The sequence below is a fragment of the Trachypithecus francoisi genome, unplaced genomic scaffold (genome assembly GCF_009764315.1).
Source record: "Trachypithecus francoisi isolate TF-2019V2 unplaced genomic scaffold, Tfra_2.0 Contig01579, whole genome shotgun sequence".
Taxonomy (NCBI): domain Eukaryota; kingdom Metazoa; phylum Chordata; class Mammalia; order Primates; family Cercopithecidae; genus Trachypithecus; species Trachypithecus francoisi.
The window spans coordinates 11,403,369-11,426,195 of record NW_022681442.1 but is presented as its reverse complement, the minus strand read 5'-3'; the positions used below and the strand labels follow the sequence as shown (position 1 = coordinate 11,426,195).

At 39.4% G+C, this 22,827-nt stretch overlaps 1 pseudogene; it reads right to left on the bottom strand.

The window, feature by feature from the left end:
* Window positions 1-9,443: 9,443 nt before the first annotated feature.
* LOC117069830 lies at window positions 9,444-10,106 on the bottom strand (annotated as a pseudogene).
* Window positions 10,107-22,827: the final 12,721 nt, after the last annotated feature.

Genomic DNA, 22,827 nt, shown 5'->3' with positions numbered 1-22,827 from the left:
GCTCATTAAAAAAATGTTTTTATAGATGTGGGATTTTGCTATGTTGCGCAGGCTGGTCTCAAACTCCTGTGCTCCAACAATGCTCCTGCCTCAGCCTCTCAAAGTTCTGGAATTGGCATAAGCCACTGTGCATGATCTGAAAATCTTGGTTATAAAAATATAATTATAATTTTGCTAAAATGAAGTCAGGAAAAATAAAACTTATGAAATAAATGTCATGTATGAATGATGTATACCTTTGTTACATATCAAACAACACTAGCCCGTTAATAGAACACTCAGACATAGGCAATACTAAATTTAGTTGTTTGATATTTTGCCAACCTTCAGTTATATTAAAACCTAATTTTATACATATTTTAAACTTTGTCCATATGAAGGTATACTGATCAATGTAGGATAATATGTCACATTGCCTTTAGCAGTTTGATAGCTTGATTTATAACTTTTGATATTTTAGGCATACAGGACATGAGCCTACACTGGAACTTTTAACCTGGAGTCCCGTCACTGTTAGGAGTGGGTCTGAGCAGATGCATCGTTTTCAGCGGCCAAGGCTGCTGCTTCTAAACTGTTCATTGTTTGGTTCCTTGCAACCTGACCTGTGTCCAGGTTGTCCCATGGGAAATTGAAGGGTCAGGTGCCTGAGCGAGAGCAAGAGGCCGAGCAGCTGAGAGGATGCCCCCTCTGCTTTCTCTTTCTCCCTCTGTTTCTTCTTCCCTGTCGTCTCCACAGCTCGTGGGTGTATTCTTAGAATGCCAGTATTCTATACATTTTACATATATCTTGACTCACTGCAACCTCTGCCTCCTGGGTTCAAGCGATTCTCATGCCTTAGCCTCCAGAGTAGCTGGGATTACAGGTGCACGCCACCATGCCTGGCTAATTTTTGTATTTTTAGTAAAGACAGGGTTTCACCATTTTGGCCAGGCTGGTCTCGAACTCCTGACCTCAAGTGATCCACTCTCCTCAGCCTCCCAAAGTGCTGGGATTATAGGCATGAGACACTGTGCCTGGATCTCCTAAGGCTTGAGGTGAAACTGTAGCCTTTGCCCCTCTTCTGTTCCATGTCTACAAAGCCTGACCTTTTCCATGGTTGCCAACTAATTCCTGCTAATGTATTAGCTGATCATTAAAATCTTATCCAAAGATGGGATGAAGGATGGAAAAGGCAGGCACTTTGTAGGGTTAGTTGTAACTGCAAAAGGCGGTGTGTCCTCACAGTTGATTTTGGAGATTAAAAACATTGATTCACTTAAGGAGAAGTTACTCTCTTTTTTTTTTTAATCCTCTGATTACCCCAGGAAGAAAGTTTCAGTTTATTGTACAGTTGGCCCTCTGTATCTGCAGGTTCCATATCTGAGGATTCAACCAACTATTGGTTAAAATTATTAGAAAAATAAAAAAGTAAAAAGAATAATGCAATAATAAAAATAATACAAACATCAACACAGTATAAAAACTATTTACATAGCATTTACATTGTGTTAGGTATTATAGGTAATCTGGAGATGATTTAAGGTAAATGGGAGGGTGTACATAGCTTATATGCATTATATGCAACCAAGCTTATGTGTAACAAAGGTATACATCACTCATACATTGTGTCAGGGACATGACCATCTGTGGATTTTGGTATCCGTGGGAGTCCTGGGACCAATCCCCTAATGATACGGAGGCAACTATATTTTAATGCTGCTTCTTGGAAAGTTTCCCCCTTTAAAAAAAAATTCAGTTTATTGAGATAAATTAATATAAAATAAGCTTCACCTATTTTAATTTTGGTGAATTTGATGAATGTATACATATAACCACCACCATGATCCACACACAAGATTTCCATCAGGCCTAAGTTCCTTCTCTGTCTTCTTATGGTCAATCCTTCTTTCACCTCTAGTCCCAAGCAATCACAGATCAGCTTTTATTGCTATAGATTAGATTGCATTTTCTAGAATTTTAAATATATGGCATCGGCCAGGTGTGGTGGCTCATGTCTGTAATCCCAGCACTTTGGTAGGCTGAGGTGGGTGGATTGCTTGAGCCCAGGAGTTCACGCCTAGCTTTGTCATCAAGGCAAAACCCTGCCTTTACAAAAAATATGAAAATTATCCGGGCATGGTGGCATGCACCTGTGGTCCCAGCTACTCAGGAGGCTGATGTGGGAGGATCTCTTGAGCCTGGGAGACAGAGGTTGCAGTGAGCCAAAACTGTGCCACTGCACTCCAGCCTGGGTGACAGAGCCAGATCCTGTTTCAAAAAAAATTTATATATATATATACATATATGTGTGTGTATATAATTTCAGTCATATATACACACACACATCATTCATATATATATGTGTCTGTATATATATACATATATGTGTAGATTATATATATGAATGAAATCCTACTTTTTGATAGCATTATTTGTTTTTTTCATTCATACACATATATGTGTGTGTATATATATACATATATATGTATATTATATATATGAATGAAATCATACAGGACGTATGTATTTTGGGTGTGACTTCTTTCACTCTGCATACTGTTTTTGAGATTAATCTATGTTGTGGGTTTCAGTAGTTTATTTTTATTGCTGAATCTTCCTTTGGGTATATCAAGATTTGTTTATCCATTCACCTACAGGTGAATATTTGGACTACTTTTAGTTTTTGGCTGTTTTGAGTAAAGCTATTTTAAACATTTGCATGAAAGTTATGTGTGGACATATGCTTCCATTTCTTTTGGGTTAATAAGTGGAGTGGAATTGTTGGTTCTTATAGTACCTGTATGTTAAATTTATAAGAAACTGCTTATATTCCAAAGTGTATCATTTTACACTCCTATTAGCAATGTATGAGAGTTTGTACCACATCTTTTTAAAAATATATTTTTAATTTCAATAGCTTTTGGGGAACAAGCAGTTGTTTGGTTACATGGATAAATTGTACCGCAGTAAAATCTGAGATTTTAGTGCACATATCCCCCGAGTGGTATACATTGTACCCAATATGTTGCTTTTTATTTTTCACCTCTCCCCCGCCTCTCCCTGCTTCTAAGTCTCCAATGTCCATTATACCCCTCCGTAGGCCTCCCTTATAAGTGAGAGCACACAGTACTTGGTTTTTCATTCCTGTGTTATTTCACTTAGAATAATGGCCGTCAGCTCCATCCTCCATCCAAGTTGCTGCAGAAGGCATTATTTCATTCTTATTTATGACTGAGTGGTATTTCATAGTGTGTGTGTGTGTGCGTGTTTGTGTGTGTGTATCTATCTATCTATCTATCATCTGTCTACTTGATCCACTTATCAGCTGATGGGCACTTAGGTTAGTTCCATATCTTTGCAATGGTAAATTGCACTGTGATAAATATACACATGCAGGTACCTTTTCGATATAATGACTTTTCCTTTGGGTGGATACCCAGTAGTGGGATTGCTGGATCTAGTGGTTGATCTACTTTTAGTTCTTTGAGAAATCCATACTGTTTTCCATAGAGGTTGTACTAATTTACATTCCTACTAGCAGTGCATAAGCATTCCCTTTGTACCACATCCATACCTACATCTGTTGTTTTTTGACTTCAAAAAAAATGGCCATTCTGGTTGGAGTAAGGTGGTATCTCATTGTGGTTTTAATTTGCATTTCCCTGATGATTAGTGATGTTAATCATTTTTTCATGTTTGCTGGCTATTCGTATATCTTCTTTTGAGTAGTGTCTATTCATGTCCTTTGCCCACTTTTTTGGTCTTTATTATTTTATTTCTTTTTTTTTTAATTTTGGTAGTTTTCGGGGAACAGGTGGTGTTCGGTTGCATGGAGAAGTTCTTTAGTGGTGATTTCTGAGATTTTGGTGTACCTGTCATCTGAGCAGTGTACACTGCACCCAATGTGTAGCATTTTATTCCTTGCTCCTCTCCCACCCATCCCCACCTGAGTTCCCAAAGTCCATTATATCATTCTTATGCCTTTGTGTCCTCATAGCCTAGCTCTCACTTACAAGTGAGAACATACCATGTTTAGTTTTCCATTCCTGAATTACTTTACTTAGAATAATGGTCTCCACCTCCATCTAGGTTACTGTGAATACCATTATTTCGTTACTTTTTATATATTCCTATATATATATTTATTCCTATATGTGTGTGTATATGTATATATCACACATTATATATATAACACACACATCACATTTTTTATTCATTGGTTAGTCGATGGGCATTTAAGCTGGTTCCATATTTTTGCAATTGCAAATTGTGCTGCTATAAACATGCATGTGCAAGTGTCTTTTTCATATAATGACTTCTTTTCCTCTGGGTAGATACCCAGCAGTGGGATTGCTGGATCAAATAGTAGATCTAGTTTCAGTTCTTTAAGGAATCTCCTTTCTGTTTTCCATAGTGGTTGCACTTGTTTACATTCCTACTAGCAGTGTAACAGTGTTCCCTTTTTGCCACATCCATACCAACATCTGTTATGTTTTGATTTTTTAAATAAAAAAAATCTTGCAGGAGTAAGGTGGTATCTCATTGTGGTTTTGATTTGCAGTTCCCTGATAATTCGTGATGTCCAGCATTTTTTCATATGTTTGTTGGCTGCTTGTATATGTTCTTTTGAGACTTGTTTATTCATGTCTTTAGGCTACTTTTTGATAGGATTATTTGTTTTTTTCTTGCTGATTTGTTTGAGCTCCTTGTAGATTCTGGATATTAGTCCTTTGTCGGATGCATAGTTTGCAAATATTTTCTCTCACTTTGTGGGTTGTTGTTTACTCTGCTGACTGTTCCTTTCACTGTGCAAAAGCTCTTTAATTAAGTCCCACATGTTTATCTTTGTTTTTGTTGTGTTTGCTTTGGGTTCTTGGTCATGAAATCTTTGCCTAAGCCAATGTCTAGAAGGGTTTTTCTGATGTTATCGTCCAGAAATTTTATAGTTTCAGGTTTTAGATTTAAGTCTTTGATCCATCTTGGGTTGATTTTTGTGTAAGGTGAGAGATGAAGATCCAGTTTCATTCTCCTACATGTAACTTGCCAATTATCCTAGCACCATGTGTTGAATAGGGTGTCCTTTCCCCACTTTATGTTTTTGTTTGCTTTGTCAAAGATCAGTTGGCTGTAAATATTTGGTTTTATTTCTGGGTTCTCTATTCTGTTCGACTGGTCTACATGCCTATTTTTATACCAGAACCATGCTGTTTTGGTAACTTGTGGTATAGTTTGAAGTTGGGTAACTAACGCAGGACCTCCAGATTTGTTCTTTTTGTATAGTCCTGCTTTGACTGTGTGGGCTCTTTTATGGTTCCCTATGAATTTTAGGATTGTTTTTTCTGGTTCTGTGAAGAATGATGGTGGTATTTTGATGGGAATTGCATTGAATTTGTAGATTGCTTTTGACAGTATCGTCATTTTTATAGCGTTGATTTTACCCATCTCCAAGCATGGGATGTGTTTCCATTTGTTTGTGTCGTCTATGATTTCTTTCAGCAGTGTTTTGTAGTTTTCCTTGTAGAGGTCTTTTACCTCCTTGGTTAGGTATATTCCTAAGTATTTTTTTTTTTTTTTTTTTTTTTGAGATGGAGTCTTGCTCTGTCACCCAGGCTGGAGTGCAGTGGCCGGATCTCAGCTCACTGCAAGCTCCGCCTCCCGGGTTCACGCCATTCTCCTGCCTCAGCCTCCGAAGTAGCTGGGACTACAGGCGCCCACCACCTCGCCTGGCTAGTTTTTTGCGTTTTTTTTTTAGTAGAGACGGGGTTTCACCGTGTTAGCCAGGATGGTCTCGATCTCCTGACCTCGTGATCCGCCCGTCTCGGCCTCCCAAAGTGCTGGGATTACAGGCGTGAGCCACCGCGCCCGGCCGTATTTTATTTTTTATGGAGCTGTTGTAAAAGGGATTGAGTTCTTGATTTTATTCTCAGCTTGATCATTGTTGGTGTATAGCAGTGCTACTGATTTATGTACATTCGTTTTGTATCCTGACACTTTACTAAATTCATTTATCAGGTCTAGGAGCTTTCTGGATGAGTCTTTCGGGTTTTCTATGTATATGATCATATCACTTGTGAACAGCCACAGTCTGACTTCCTCTTCACCAATTTGGATGCCCTTTCTTTCTTTCTCTTGTCTGATTGCTCTGGCTAGGAACTCCACTACAATGGTGAATAACAGTGGTGAAAGTGGGCATCTTTGTCTTGTTCCAGTTCTCAGGGGAAATGCTTTCAGCTCTTTCCTCATCAGTATAATGTTGACTGTGGGTTTGTCATAGATGGCTTTTATTAGCTTGAGGTATTTTATTGTATACTGACTTTGCTCAGGGTTTTAATATATTAATAAAGAGATGCTGGATTTGTCAAATGCTTTTTCTGCATTGATTGAGATGATCATGTGATTTTTGTTTTTAATTCTGTTTATGTGGTGTGTCACATTTATTGACTTGTGTATATTAAACCATCCCTACATCCTTGGTATGAAATCCACTTGATCATGGTGGATTATCTTTTTGATATGTTGTTGAATTTGGCTAGCTGATATTTTGTTGAGGAGTTTTGCATCTATGTTCATCAGGGATATTGGTCTGGAGTTTTCTTTTTTTGTTATGTCTTGTCCTGGTTTTGGTATTAGGGTCATACTGGTTTCATAGAATGACTTACAGAGGATTCCTTCTTTCTGTATCTTTTGGAATAGTTCTGGCAAGATTGGTACCTGAATGCCTGATAGAATTTGGTGCTGGACTTTTTTTTTTGTTGGCAATTATTTAATTACTGTTTCAATTTGCTACTTGTTATTGGTCTGTTCAGAGTTTCTATTTCTTTCTGATTTAATCTAGGAGGTTTGTGTATTTCCAGGAATTTACCCATCTCCTCTAGATTTTCTGGTTTGTGCATGTAAAAGTATTCATTGTAGCCTTAAATGATCTTTTGTATTTCTGTGATATAGGTTGTAATATCTACTGTTTTGTTTCTAATTAAGCTTATTTGGATCTTCTCTTTTTATTTCTTGGTTAATCTCGCTAATTGTCTATCAACTTTGTTTATCTTTTCAAAGAACCAGCTTTTTGCTTCAATTATCTTTTGTATTTTTTTTTTTTCAATTTCATTTAGTTCTGCTCTTTATTTCTTTTCTTCTGCTGGGTTTGAGTTTGATTTGTTCTCGTTTCTCTAGTTCCTTGAGATGTGACATCATATTATCTATTTGTGCTCTTTCAGACTTCTCATGTAGGCATTTAATGCTATGAACTTTCTTCTTAGCACCACTTTTGCTGTATCCCAGAGGTTTTGATAAGTTGTGTCACTATTATCATTCAATTCAAATAATTTTTAAATTTCCATCTTGACTTCATTATTGACCCAAAGATTGTTCAGGAGTAGATTATTTAATTTCAATGTATTTTTATAGTTTTGAAGGTTCTTTTGGAGTTAATTTCCGGGTTTATTCCACTGTTCTGAGAGGGTACTTTATATAATTTTGATTTTCTTAAATTTGTTGAGGCTTGTTTTCTGGTCTATCATATAGTCTATTTTGGAGAATGTTCCATGTGCTGAAGAAAAGAATGTACATTCTGCAGTTGTTGGGTAGAATGTTCTGTAAATATCTGTTAAGTCCTGTTAAGTTGTTCTAAGGTACAGTTTAAATTCATTATTTTTTGTTGACTTTCTGTCTTGATGACCTGTCTAGTGCTGTCAGTGGAGTACTGAAGTCCCCCACTGTTACTGCGTTGCCATCTATCTAATTTCTTAGATCTAGTAATAATTGTTTTATAAATATGGGAGCTCCAGTGTTAGGTGTATATATATTTAAGATTGTGATAGTTTTCTGTTAAGACTGATCCTTTTATAATTATACAATCTCCCTCTTTGTCTTTTTAAACTGTTTTTGCTTTAAAGTTTGTTTTGTCTGATATAAAAATAGCTACTCCTTTTTGCTTTTGGTTTCCATTTGCATGGAACATCTTTTTCCACCTCTTTACCTTAAATTTATGTGAGTCCTTATGCGTTAAGTGAGTCTCTTGAAGGCAGCAGATACTTGGTTGGTGGATTTTTGTCCATTCTGCCATTTTGTATCTTTTAAGTGGGGTATTTAGGTCATTTACATTCAACGTTAGTATTCAAATGTGAGGTGCTGTTTTATTTATTGTGCTAGTTGCTGCCTGAACACCTTTTTTTCATTGTGTTATTGTTTTATAATGCCTGTGAGATTTATGCTTTAGGGAGGTTCTATTTGGTATATTTCGAGGTTTTGTTCAAAGATTTAGAACTCCTTTTAGCATTTCTTATAATGCTGGCTTGGTAGTGGTAAATACACTCAGCATTTGTTTGTCTGAGAAAGGCTTTTTCTTTCCTTCATTTATGAAGCTTAGTTTTGCTGGATACAAAATTCTTGGCTGGCAATTATTTTGTTTGAGGGGGCTAAAGATAGGACCCCAATCCTTTCTGGCTTCTAAGGTTTCTGGTGAGAAATCTGCTGTTAATCTGATAGGTTTTCCTTTATAGGTTACCTAATACTTTTGCCTCCCAGCTGTTGATTCTTTTCTCTGTCTTGACTTTAGATAACCTGATGACTATGTGACTAGGTGATGATCTTTTAGTGATGAATTTCCCAGGTGTTTTTTGAGTTTCTTGTATTGGGATGTCTAGATCTCTAGTGAGGCCAGGGAAGTTTTTTTTTTTTTTTTTCTTTTCAATTATTCCCTCAAATATGTTTTCCAAACTTTTAGATTTCTCCTTTTCCTCAGGAACACCAATTATTCTTAGGTTTGGTCATTTAACATAATCCCAAATTTCTTGGAGTCTTTGTACATTTTCAAAAATTCTTTTTTCTTTGTCTCTGTCTGATCAGGTTAATTTGAAAGCCTTATCTTTGAGCTCTGAAGTTCTTCCTTCTACTTGTTACAGTCTATTGTTGACACTTTGCAGTGCATTTTGTATTTCTTAAGTGTATCTTTTATTTCCAGAAGTTGTGATTGTTTTTTCTTTATGACATCTGTTTCTCTGGAGACATGTTCATCCATATCCTGTATTGGTTTTTATATTTCTTTAAGTTGGTTTTTACCTTTCTGTGGTGTCTCCTTGAGTAGCTTAATAATCAACCTTCTGAATTCTTTACCCGGCAATTCAGAGATTTTTTTCTTGGTTTGGTTCTATTACTGGGGAGATAGTGTGGTCTTTTGGCGATGTTCTAGAACCTCATTTTGTCACATCACCAGAATTACTTTTCTGATTCCTTCTCATTTGGGTAGGCTATTTCAGTGGAAAAATCTGGAACTCAAGGGTTGCTGTTCAGATTCTTTTGTACCACAGGGTGATCCCTTGATGTGGTGCATTCTCCCTTTGCCTAGGGATAGGGCTTCCTAGAGAGCCAGACTGCAGTGATTGTTATTGCTCTTCTAGAAACAGTACAAATTTCAAATCAAGCTGCAGTTACTTCTTGGAAACACTGAACAAGTTGTTTTCAGTTGGTTACTTTGTTAATTCCATAATAGCATTTACAACATCATTACCATTGTTCTTCAGGGCTTGGACTGCCTTTGCTTTCAACGTATTTGCTTTGACAAGGGCATGACCAGTTCCATGCCCTTAACTTCCATACCTGTTTTATCAACGTCTTCCTCTTAACTCTCCTCTTGTACAGTTGGAGTCTGTGTTTTTTCTTAAATGTTTGAGATAGCTTTACCTTGAACTTTGAATTTCTCAGCAGCTGCTAGCTGTGCTCGCTGAGATAAATCTTCATTTTTGGTTCCTCCCAAAACTATGTAGGTATCCAAAGCAGGGCTCTTATAGACATCTGGTTTTGTGATGACAAAGAGAGGATATTCTTAGATTTCCAGATAGTGACTCTAGTAACCCCTGTAACCTGTCGAAGATCCAGTCTGGACATAGCCTTCTGTGCTTTCTTTTCACTCTGACTCTGTTTTGCTTTACTGACTGGTTCTTCATTAATTTCAGCTGCTGCTGCCAACTGGGCTTGTTGTGTGGTTGTGTGTGGAATCCTGTTCCTCAGGCTCTGGTACTGATTCATCACTGTCAGATTCTGTTCCAGACCCTCTGTCAGCCTGGAGCTGCGGCACCTCCTGTTCCGTAGCAGGGATGGTTTCTGTGGCTTTGCTGGGCATTTTGCGCAGGGAATGCAGAACCCTTTGCCCGCTTTTTGATGGGATTATTTGTTTTTCTCCTTGCTGATTTGAGTTCCTTGTAGATTATGGAGATTAGTCAAAATATTGTTGGATGCATAGTTTGCAAATATTTTCTACTATTCTGCGGGTTGCCTGTTTACTCTGCTGATTATTTATTTTGCTGTACAGAAGCTTTTTAGCTTAATCAGGTCCTATTTATTTATTTTTTGCTTTTGTTGCATTTGCTTTTGGGGTCTGAGTCATAAATTCTTTGCCTAGGCCAATGTCTAGAAGAGTTTTTTCTAGGTTTTCTTCTAGGATTTTTATAATTTCAGGTCTTAGATTTAAGTCTTTAATCCACCTTGAGATGATTTTTATATATGGTGAGAGATAGGAATCCAGTTTCATTCTTCCACATATGGCTATCCAGTTTCCAGCACCATTTACTGAACAGGGTTTCCTTTCCCTAATTTATGTTTTTGTGTACTTTGTTGCAGATCAGTTGGTTGTAAATATCTGGCTTTGTTTCTGGGTTCTGTGCACTGTTCCATTGGTCTATGTGTATACTTTTGTGACAGTACCATGCTGTTTTGGCTACTACAGCTTTGTAGTATAATTTGAAGTTGGATAATGTGATGCCTCCAGATTTGTTCTTTTTGCTTAGGATTGCTTTGGCTATTTAGGCTTTTTTTGGGTTCTATGTGAATTTTAGAATTTTTTTCTAATGCTGTGAACAATGATGTTGGTATTTTGATAGCAATTGCGTTGAATCTGTAGATTGCTTTGGGAAGTATGGTTATTTTTATGATATTAATTCTTCCAGTCCATAAGCATGACAGGTATTTCCATTTGTGTCACTGTGATTTCTTTCAGCAGTGTTTTGTAGTTCTCCTTATATAGATCTTTCACCTCCTTGGTTAAGTATATTTCCAGGTATTTTATTTTATTTTTTGCAGCTATTGTAAAGGGGATTGAGTTCTTGATTTGAGTCTCAGCTTGATTGTTGTCAGTAGATAGTAGTGCTACTGACTTGTGTACATTGATTTTGTAACCTGAGACTTTACTGAATTTATTTATTAAATCTAGAAGTGTTTTGGAGGAGACTTTAGGGTTTTTTAGGTATATGATTATATCATTGGAAAACGTAGATAGTTTGACTTCCTCTTTTCCAGTTTGGAGGCCCTTTATTTCTGTCTCTTGCTTGATTGCGCTGGCTAGGATTTCCTTCCTCTACATCTTTGCCATCACTTGTTATTTGCAGTCTTTTTAATTTTAGCCATTCTAGTGGGTGCATCCTGGTGTTTCATTGTGATTTTTATTTGTATTTCCTTGATGACTAATGATAAAGAGCATTTTTTTTCTTGTGCTTATTTGCCATCCATGTCTTCTTTGGCAAAATGTCTGTTCAAATATTTTTCCTATTTGTCTTATTATTGAACTGTAAGCATATTTTATGTACTTTGGATAGATGTAAGTTTTGCAAGTATTTTTGCAAAAAGGATTTTTTGAAGAGTAAAATGTTTATATTTTTGATGGAGTCCAATTTATCAATTACAAAAATAGTTCCTGCTTTTTGTGTCTTACTGAAGAAATCTTTGCCTAACCCAAAGTCATTAAGATTTTCTCCTGTGTATTCCAGAAATTTTATAGTACTAGCCCTCATAGTTAGGTCTGTAATGCATTTTGAGTTGTTCTTTTATTTTTGCATGTGGATGACCAGTTGCCCCAGGGCCATTTGTTAAAAAGATTTTTTTTAATCCATTGCCCTGGCATCTTTGTTAAAACCCAACTGATCATTTATGTGTGTCTAATTCTGGACAGTATGCCATTTTCACTGATGTCTACGTTTATTGTATCATAACTGTCACACTATTTTAAATGACTGAAGTTTAGAAAGATAAGAGAATAAAAAGCTTCAGGCAGCTCAGAAATAAAACTCTAATGAAAGGATGACCAATGGCACCCAATTGTGTATTTTGGGGTGTGCCAAATCACACTGACAATTTGCAGTGAAGAGAATTTCTATTTTGGGACTAAGCCTGCAATTAAGGTTTTCTATAAAGTTGCTTCTAGAATGCTCTGTGTCACCCTAACTCAGGGGTACCTCTGTATTTAGGGATACCTAAAATAAACCAAACCTTGGACACTTACTCTGATCTTGTAGATTGGAAATGGCAGAAAGTTTGTGCATGTTGCCCATCAGAGATGGCACGCTAGGTGTTAAATTGCAATCTGTCTGCAGAACAAGTTCTTACCAGCTAAAGATGAGATAATCCTCTTGCTGATATGAAAGGTAAAAATACTTGTTGCTCTGTTTACTGGAAGTTTAGGATCTAATTTTTCTGTCTCTGATTGACAGCATGATCTTGGATATGAGTCCCTTACCTGAGATGCATCCCATCTCAGGGGTAGACAACATAATTTTGTCTTTATTTGACACCTGCCGTCTATGTAAGTAGGTTGAATTCAAGAGCGAAGTACAAGGCTGAGTCAGGTCAGAAGGGCATCAGTGTTCATAGTCTTAATCTCTTCTCTAGAGCATATCCTCTATCCCAGGAAATAAAGACATAATTTTAAAAATTGGCTCCGCATTCCTTTGGAAACAAAGAGTGAGAGGGTAATCATAGTTGGGCACAGAGGAAAGGTGAGTGGGTCACATGATGTACTACCTGGCAAATTATCTGTGCCTAGGCTGTCCCTTTCCCCATCATCAACGTAGAAAATAGTTCACAACCTTTTTTTTCTTTTTTTTTTTTTTTGACAGAGTTTTGCTCTATCACCCAGGCTGGAGGACAGTGGCACAATCTCAGCTCACTGCAACCTCCATCTCCCAGTTTTAAGCGATTCTCCTGCCTCTCAGTCTCCCGAGTAGCTGGGATTACAGGTGGATGCCACCAGGCCCAGCTAATTTTTTTTTTTTTTCATACTTTTAGTAGAGATGAAGTTTCACCATGTTGGGCAGGCTGGTCTCGAACTCCTGACCTCAGGTGATCCACCCACCTGGGCCTCCCAAAGTGCTGGGATTACAGGCATGAGCCTCTGCACATGGCCAACACAACCATTTTCTTATACTTATTGAAGTTGAGTTGCTTATATTTCAGTTAGATTTGCCCAGCCACAGCTCTCTGTGTGGCCTGTATGCTCGGTGGAGTTTTGTTGACTAGAATTGTTCTAACCACATTTCTTTAATAATCAATCCACTGCACAAATTCTACCCTTGTCTTCAAATGACAACATGGTAGCCCAATCAACAGGGGCCTTGTTATTTGGAGTGGAGAGCTCCTAGTGGTTACTGCTGTCCTGACCTAGCTTGTTCAGCCTTCCCAAGGTACATGTCTGGGAGATAAGAGCTACCATTCATGAAGAGCATCTTGTGATGTTATCACATCGTTTATTCTGAAAACATCTCCCCACCCCCACCCTTAATTATGAAATTAAGACTGGCTATAGTAAAATTAGGAAACATGTTAACAATCTAGAAAAATCGTCATTAAAAAAATCCCTGAGTTGGCTGGGCGCGGTGGCTCAAGCCTGTAATCCCAGCACTTTGGGAGGCCGAGACGGGCGGATCACGAGGTCAGGAGATCGAGAGCATCCTGGCTAACATGGTGAAACCCTGCCTCTACTAAAAAATACAAAAAACTAGCCGGGCGAGGTGGCGGGCGCCTGTAGTCCCAGCTACTCGGGAGGCTGAGACAGGAGAATGGCGTAAACCCAGGAGGCGGAGCTTGCAGTGAGCTGAGATCCGGCCACTGCACTCCAGCCTGGGCGGCAGAGCGAGACTCCGTCTCAAAAAAAAAAAAAATCCCCGAGTACTAAATTTATGCTAGAGTATACCTCAAATAATGAATCTCTCAAGTGAAAAATAATGTGCAGTATGAGTTTTTCCCCTAAATAAGAAAACTTTGTATAAGGTGTGTGTGTGTGTGTGTGTGTGTGTGTGTGTGTGTGTATGTGTGTGTGTGTTTGGTCAGGAGCTCTCCTCTAACACTGATATTAACTCAAGAATAATAGATTGGTTATTAGCACTGAAATTGACCTTAACTTCAAACCTTTAATTTTACAGGTAGGAAAACTAGGGCCCAACAAGATGAAGTGATCCCCCTAAGGCCTGGAGTGAGGAGGTGATTCTCCTAAGGTCCCACAGCCTCCATGTGGCAGTGTCCAGAGAAGCTCAGGTTCAGTGGTATCAATGGTTTTAGTCTTTTTGAGGTGTATTAGGCAGTTTCTTCAGAGAAACAGAACCACTAGAAGATACATATGTATTCTAGGATTTGGTTCATGTGATTATGGAGGCCAAGAAGTTCCATGATCTGCCATCTGCAAGCTGGAGAACCAGGCAATCCAGTGGTACAATTCAGTATGAGGCCAAAGGCCTGAGAGACAGGGGAGCTGGTGGTGCAAGTTCTGGTCCAAGTCCAAAGGCCCAAGAACTGGGAGCACTGATGTCCAAGGGCAGAAGAAATTGGACATCCCAGTTTAAGCAGAGAGAGAGAGAGAAAATTCATCTTTTGACTGCCTTTTTGTTCTATTTGGGGCCTCAATGGATTGGAGGATACCATCCACATTGGTGATGGCGGTCTTCTTTACTGATTCTAAAGTCTCTTCTGGAAACACCCTGACAGACATACTTAGAAATAATGTTTTATCAGCTATCTGGGCATCTCTTAGTCTAGTCAGGTTGGTACATAAAATTAACAATCACAAGGGGTTACCTTTTCTAGTATAAACGTGCATGGCATAGGCTTTGTTGTAAAGTGTTTCTTTTAGAAAAGCTTTCCTTCTTCTTTTAGAATTTTACAAGTAAGGTGACCAAGCATTCTGTCTGCCCAGGACTCACAGGGTCCCTGGACTTGGCACTTGAGTGTGAAAACTAGGGAATGTCTGGAAAGGCCAGGATGAGTTGGTCACCCTGGTTTATAGGGGTTTGCACCTATTCACCTGTGTGGTTTTGTCATACATTTCCTGGTGACCTGTGGATTCTGGCCCAAGCTCCCCACCTCCTGTGGTTGTCGTCAGACACTGCGTGGATGGATAGAACTGATTTCTGTACCTACCATTTCACTTTCTGCTATCAAGCACTGTTGACTAAAGTTTCACCTGGAAAGGTGGAAAGGTTTTATCTCAGCAGAGGTATTTTAAGAACCTTTAGGGATCTTTGTCAGAGCCTCTTGTCCCAGGCAGGTTAAGATCACAGACTCTAGAACCAGGCAGTCTCAGTTAGAACCCTGGTGCTCCGCCACTGTCTTGGTTGTGTGATCTGGGCAAGTATCATAACCTGTCTGTTTCTTAGTTTGCTTCTGTCAAATGGGGATAATAACAGTACCCAACCCAGAAGCGTATTGTGAGATTTAACTTAGTTGATACACATAGAGCGTCTAAAGCAGCACTTTGGCTATGATGAGTGAGGTCTCAGTAGATTCTTTCTTGGCTGACTGGTTTGAATGCATATTCATGAGGCTGATTCCTTTACCTTTGCTGTCCACGTGCAAGGCGTGCATATTGAAAGTGAATATATGTTGTGGAGAAGATTCTTGGCTGCCCAAGCTGTTCAAGGATTCTGTCTGTGTGGTTCATTAGGATTCTAACTGCAGTAGGGCTTGCCTTGAAATAGAATCTTTAAGCACGAGGCCATCTAATGGTATCTGCTTGAAGATTACTCTGTATAAGTAACACTTTTTCATCTTCTAACTTTCCATTTAATATCAGCATGTTAGCAATTAAAAATAGTTTTAAAGCACCTTAATGATAACTAATTTTAATTCCTTGGAATAGATTTTTATCATATTTGATGCATAATTTCAATTTTATTGCTGAGATAAAAGGTCAACTCTGATAGGTAACTGAAATAGAATATTTCAGTTCACAGGAACTTTACTTTTAAGTTGTTATTATCTTGGTGTAACTAATAAAACATTTCTTACAGCAGAATTGCACCACAGAGTGAATCCATGAACTTCCTGATTGTCAAACCAAATCAAGCTACTTCAATCCTTGAAGAATAAAACTGTTCAAACTGCAGTGGCTTATAAATTCCTAGCTTTGGATGAAGGAATCTGCAATATCTTCAGAAGAAGGAATAAACATTTCCTGCCACCTAAAACCATATTCCCCTCTCTCCATCTCTAAGAAATCTGGCCACAGATGATGACAGTGTGAAATGACACAGTTGCTCCTATGCTTGCTCCTAAAGTACTCTTTACGTTCTTCTTCTAGTAAGAAGGTCCCTCTCCCTTCTCTGGGGCACAGCTCTTTCTTCTCCTCCAGCCATGTATTAGGAGCTGCCATTCATAGTATCCCTGCCTCCCTTCCCACTGCAGTAGGCACCTGACCAACCTGCAATCCAGAGAAACAGAAGCACTAGGAGATACATATGTACTATTGGAAGTTGGTTCACATGATTATGGAGGCCAAGAAGTCCCATGCTCTACCATTTGCAAGCTGGAGAACCAGGAGATTCCATGGTGTAATTCAGTCTTAGTCCAAAGACCTGAGAGACAGGAGAGCTAGTGGTGTAAGTCCTGGTCCAAGCCCAAAGGCCCAAGAACTGGGAACACTGATGTCCAAGGGCAGAAGAACTTGGACATCCCAGCTCAAGCAGAGAGAGAGAAAATTCATCTTCTGACTGCCAGTTTGTTGTATTTGGGCCCTCAGTGAACTGGAGGATTCCATCCACATTGGTGACGGTGGTCTTCTTTACTTTGAATCGGTCTACTGATTCAAAGGTCTCTTCTGGGAACAGCCTCACAGACACACCTAGAAATAATGCTCTATCAGCCATCTGGGCATCTCTTAGTCCAGTCAGGTTGATATATAAAATTAACCATCACAAGGGGTCACCTTATCTAGTGTAAATGTGCTAGATAAGAAAAGTTTTTGAAAAGAAACAGTTTAAAATAAAGCCTATGCCATGCACATTTATACTGGATGAGGTGTCCTGCCCTCCGTCTTAGTTTCCTACAACTGCTGTAATTGCTGTCATGAGATGCCACACACTGGGAGCTTACCACAGCAGAAATGGATTCTCTCACAGTAGTAGCAGGCAGGAGTCTTAAAGCAAGGTGATGGTAGGGTTGGTTGCTTCTGGAGACTCTGAGGTAGAATCTGTTTCATTTCTGTCTCCCAGCTTCTGAGAGTTGCTGGCAATCCCTAGTGTCTCTTGGTTTGTAAATGCATCACTCCAACCTGTGTCCAAACTTCTCACTTCTTATAAGGACACCAGTTACTGGACTGGAGCTCACCCTATTACAATATGACCCCATCTGAACTTGATTACATCTGCAAAGACCCTGTTTCCAAACTAGGTTACATTCACAGACACCAAGAGTTAGGACTTGTATATTTCTTTTGGGAGAACACGGTTCAACTCCCAACACCCTCTTCCTTATAGAGATTGGTCCAGTAATAAGCATGTGACCCAAACTGGGCAGTGAAAGAGTTTCCCACTGGAGCTGGTGGGGGCAAGGCTTGCCTTTCCACCTGAGACTCTGCGTGACAGCCATGGGCTGCTGGCCATTGTGGTTCCAGCCCCGTGGGGAAATCTGCCTGAGAGAAGGCAGCTGATGTGTAGAGAAAAGCCGAGAAGAGGAGGCAACATCCTGATGGGGTGCTTAGATCCTTACATCCAGACACCCCTTTCCTTGGTTTGCCCACACGAGCCATTAAATGCGTGCTTTTCCTTTTTGCCCTCTTAAACTATTCTGAGATAATGTTTCAGTCACCTGCAACCCAAGAACACTGAATAATACCAATTGAAGACAGCATTTGAAGATATGGGCAAGGACCCTAACCTGGAAATGTTATCTTCTAGAAAAGTCAGTGCTTAGCCAAGACCATTCCAACATGCCTGTACTGTACTTGGCAGGTAGTGACGCATGTACAGGGACACATCCCGTGTCTTGGGCTATGTGAATGCCCAGCTGGTAATGTGGCTTTTTAGGAGGCTGCGCTGGGTCCTCACAATGGCAGACACAAGCTCTGATCTCACTTCATTTATTTGTTTTTTTCCCCTCACAATCTATTCTGATCATCTATCATTTTAATATGAGTTGACAAAAGAGACATTTTCCCGAGTTCCTAAGAACAAAAGAATAAAGTAGAATAATGTGCTTTTTCTAAGATGACATAAACAATGCTGCAAGAACACATAAGTGTCTTTTTCAGTTGCCCTATTCATGGTAAGCATTCTAAGATGACATCGCAATGCCACTGTAAAACTGCCACTCAGTGCCATTCAGCAGGCAGGAGGCTGTCTTCCTGTGGCACCTGCAGGGCAATTTTAGCTGCAAATAATGAGACCTGGTAAAAGAAGCTTGAATAACAAGGAGCTTCTTATCTTATGTAACAAGAAATGCAGTTGCAGGTCTTCCACGTCATCAATTTCTTGTTGCTTTCTCGCTTTCAGCTCTGCCATTTTTGGTGTGTGGGAAACATTCCCCCTCATAGTTGCAAAATAGCTTTGGGAGTTCCTGCCACTGAATGTGACAACATTTTGCAAAGGGGAGCAGTGTTTTCTCCTTTATGTTTCTTTTTATTGGGAACAAAAACCTTTCTGTGAATTATCCCGCCTCTACCCCTGCCAGGCTTTCCTCCAATCCCAATGGCTCGGATTGAGTCACATGCAAGGTTTGTTCTGATCACATGGGAGGGAATTGGATTCCCACAGTGGCTCGGTACTCAGCATTAACCCCTTTGGGCTGGAAACAGCCTGAGAAGCCAAGGACCCTCAACACCTGAGCAAAACTGGGAGCCAGTGAGCAACAAAGAGGGAAGGGCACCGTGTGGGTTGTGCCACAGCACTTGGGGGGCCTTTGCTGGAAACTGACGCCAGTACCTATCTAGCTGCCCCACAATTCCTTGGGGTCAGTGGTGCATGAGGTATTGGTAAAATATTAAATATCATGGAGTATTTCTTAGAAGAAAATGGATAGTGTTAAATAGTTAATACAATTTAGTATAACATGTTAAATATATGACATATAATGTAGGATATCCCATTTTATATTTGATAAGTTAATAGCATATTGAATATTAATATTAAGTCTCTCAAATTATATATAATAAATAATATTGAATATGTTAAAAAAGGCAAAAAATTAATGAACTAACAACCATCAGACTTAAGTAGAAAGAAAGCAGGATAAACCCAAATCAAATGTGACAGTAATAGGTTAAAGACAGACATTAACAAAATATAAAACATTAGAATAACAATAGAAAAATATTTTCTATCAAGAGGATAAATAAAGCCAGTTTGATTCTTGAAAAAGACCAAAATAAATGTCAAACTTTTGGTAAAAATGATCTAGAAAAAAGAGAGAAACAGACAATATTAGAAATGAAAATATTAGGAATCAGACACTAAAATATAAGCCTCTTTAAGCGTACAAACATTAAGTTTAGATAAAATAGACAAACTTGTAAAAAAAATAGCCTACTAAAATTAAGAAGAAATCAAATATTGAATAGTCTTATAATCTAAGAAAATTGAACCATTTGTTAAAAGTTTTTCCACGAAGGATATTCCAGGTGGCTTTTACTGGCAATTTCTATCAGACATTCCAGAAATAAATAATCCAAATTATATACAAATTATTCCAACATATTGAAAAAGAAGGAACAATTCTCAAGTCTATAGTTTAAGAGTTGAATAACTTTGATTTCATAACCTGACACGGGGAGAATGGGAAAGGAAGCTCACTTAGAAACATGATTACAAAAATCCTACCAAAAATATTAGCCAGCCAAATCCTGCCTCCATTAGTTGTGTAAATCATGAACAAGCTGGGTTTGATTTAACATTGTAACATCAATTGAGGTAAAATATGGGTTAAGGGAGAAAAGTCTTGTGATCATCTCGACATGTGCCAAAAAAGCAGTTGATGAAATTCAACACTTGTTCGTGATAGAAACCCTAAGCAAACCAAAGACTGACAGTGTGTTTGGCTGGTCCATTGGCTGAGTGGCATTTCCTCAGACTGCTCCCGTAATGCTCAATGGATGGCAGATGCCAAACTCCCCTGTTTTTTTGAGCTCCTTTCCCAATTTTAACCATGTGTGGTTGTGTGAACGTTTCTTGTATCTCTTTATATATAATTATCTTTTATTTATTTATTTATGAGATGGAGTATTGCTCTTGTCACCCAGGCTGGAGTGCATTGGCGCGATCTCAGCTCACTGCAAACTCCGCCTCCTGGGTTCAAGCAGTTCTCCTGCCTCAGCTTCCTGAGTAGCCGGGATTACAGGCACCAGCCACCGCATCTGGCTAATTTTTATACTTTTAGTAGAGATGATGTTTCGCCATGTTGGTCAGGCTGGTCTCGAACTCCTTACTTCAGGAGATCCGCCCGCCTTGGCTGCCCAAAGTGCTGGGATTACAGGCATAAGCCACCATGCCTGCCTGATCTTTTATTTTTTAGAATAAAAATAGGCACATATATATGCCATTCTCCTCTTTACTTTGTTTCATTTGACATGCTATAGACATATTTTCTTTTACATATATGTACCTACTTCTCTTTTTAGTGGTTACATAGAATTTCATTGTATATAAGCCATAATTCGTGAACTATGTTAAGAAAAAATAATTCAGCCACCCAAAGACTGAGTGTAGCTTTTAATATGTATAGAATAATAATTGAGTTGGGGGAATTAAAACCATATACCATAAAAAACTGGGCACTCTGCAGATTTCTGCCTATTACAGAAAAATCTGGGCTCCTTACAGTTGTAAAACTGTGAATTAAGATTTGGGTGACTGTGACCACAGCACTGTTTGGAGGTCATCTTTCTGTATATAGGTGTAAAAGTGAGAGAGGGCAAATCCAGTATTGCTTCTGGCAATGTGATCAGATAGCGAGAACTTTACAAAGTCTATGAACACAAGTGCTTTCATCCTAGAAAAGTCTTGTAAACACTCCCGCTACTCCTCACACTCTCAGCGCCCCTGAAATGTGTTAGACTGTTCATTTCCGTCACACACAGAGTCTATGAATTCCAGTTTGGTGAACAGACTGAAAGGCATGAAGGGGTCAGGCAGTCATGTTCTGGAATTGAAAGGCACCTGGGTGGAGGGGGAGAGAATCCAGTCCCCACCGCACACCACTGCAGGTTTTGGCAAGTGACTTGGGCTCCCCTGAGCCTCTCTTCCTCATCTTTAAAATGGGCAGGATGCTACACACCTTACATGGTGTTCGTGAGACCTAAAGATAAGCCTCCCTGTCCACAGAGGGGTTCGTTTAAGAATGTAGCAAATATTGTTTTTGGAAAACATTATTCCCGAGAATAGTTTTTACATGGTGTCAGGTGGTGTTTCTGTTTGTGCACAGGCCTAACAGTTAGAGTCATGGTAAGAAAATTATTGAAAAACGTAACATCTGGGCTAATCAGCTGTCAGCATTCACCTGTCCTTTTCACTGGGCTGTCCCCACCAAGGCACTTCCCCGAGCACTGAGGAACAATGGGGACAGTCACTGGCAAATTCCTGGAAGAAACAGAGGGAGGACTTTAACCACCCTTCACCTCAATAACTGACTTAAAAATCCCAATTAGGCATTTCTCTCTGTCCCCAAAGTCCCTTGCCTTTTGCCCTTCCAGTGGGAATATCTTTGCTTCCCTGTGCAGGGCTCAGCCTAACTTGCTCAGCCAGATGAATCAATGCAGGTAACAGATCCTACTCTCACCTAGAAGCAATTTAGTGACGTACAGTTTTACTGCAACTTAACGTTTGAGGTCTTATCATAGTTGCCCACTCCAAATTCTTAGCAAAATGTCTTTTCAATAAGATAAGATGTCATGCCAGTTGCTAAGAGAAGTTTCCTCCCTATATTTTTGTGTCCGCAACAGTGGTTGTGGGCACGTGAAGCTGCCAGGAGCTTCTTCTTTCACTGTTGTAGCCCTAATTGCTGTGGCATCTGTTATCCTGGCCACCTCTGGCTCTCCTTGGTTACACACAGCTGCTCCTGGTTACACGCAGATTCCTCCTAGATACCTCCAAGCCCCATGCGACTCCCCTCATGCTCCCTAAGCACTTGCCCTGGCTGTAGGGAAGTCAGTGTTGTGGCTTGAGAGCCTATCTGGCTGGACCATGATTTACCCCCTGTTATAGCCCTGGAGCCAAGCACAGTAGCTACCCAGGGCAGGTACCCCAAAATCTCTGTGGAGTAAATCCATGAATATCCACAGACCACCCAGTGTTGTCTATTCTCCACATAACCTACAATTTCTGGTTGTGGAAGAAATAATGTATCACTTTCCCTAAACTTTCTGGTTGTAGAAGAATGTATCAGTTTGCTAGAGCTACTGTAACAAACGGCACAAAACAGAAACTTTGATTGTCCCACATTCATGTTGATTAAAAACTGACATAAACAAAACCTGTATAAAAAATACCCCAAATCCCCTATCACTTTGAAAGAGTCATCTTGAGAGGCATTATGACCTACGACCCCCTCTTCCTCTGCTGTAGCCACGTCCTCTTCCTCTACTTCTGCCTTGCCTTCTTCCTGCAACAGAAATTTATTATTTCCCAGCTTTGGAGAGTAGAAATTGGAGATCAAGGTGTTGGGAGGATTGATTCCTTCCAAGAGCTGTGAGGGAGAATCTATTCCAGGCCTCTCTCCTGGCTTTTCATGGTTTGCTGGGCATCTCTGATGTTCCTCGGCATGTAGACACATGACCCTGGTCTCTGCTTTCATGCTCACATGATACTCTCCCTGTATATTTGTCCATTC